A 664-nucleotide genomic window follows, 5' to 3' on the forward strand; every position below is an offset into this window, starting at 1 on the left:
TTTGAACCATGCAGTGTTCACTTGCTCTGTTCTGACGACTGCCTCTTGGTCCACATATAGGTTTCTCATTAGCACAATCAAGTGTTCTGGGATTCTCAGAGTCAGCCACAGTTCTTTGTGATCCACACAGTCAAATGCCTTTGCGTAGTCAATGAAACACAGATAGACATTCCTCTGGTATTCCCTGCTTTCAGCTAAGATCCGTCTAACATTAGCTACAATATCCCTAGTACCACGACCCCTTCTAAACCCAACCTGAACTTCTGGCAGTTCTCTGCTGATGTGCTGTTCCAGAAGTTTTTGGATAATCTTCAGTAGAATCTTGCTTGCGTATGAAATCAATGATATTGTCCTATAGTTTCCACACTGTTGGGTCACCCTTCTTTGTTATGGGAACAAATATAGATCTTTCCCAGTCAGATGGCCAAGTGGTTGTTCTCCAGATTTCTTGGCACAACTTAGTGAGCACGTCCAGGGCAGCATCTGTTAGCTGACATATGTCAATTGGTATACTATCTATTTCTGGGGCCCTCCCTATCTTTTGCCATTTCCTTCAAAGCAGCCTGAACTTCTTCCTTCATCACCATAGGCTCTTGCTCATATGTTATTTCATTAAATTCATCTGTGTCTGCCAATTTCTTTTGATACAGTGACTCATTATATT

The sequence above is a fragment of the Elephantulus edwardii genome, unplaced genomic scaffold, assembly GCF_000299155.1.
Source record: "Elephantulus edwardii isolate Elephantulus edwardi_28Jun2011 unplaced genomic scaffold, EleEdw1.0 scaffold00172, whole genome shotgun sequence".
Lineage (NCBI taxonomy): Eukaryota > Metazoa > Chordata > Mammalia > Macroscelidea > Macroscelididae > Elephantulus > Elephantulus edwardii.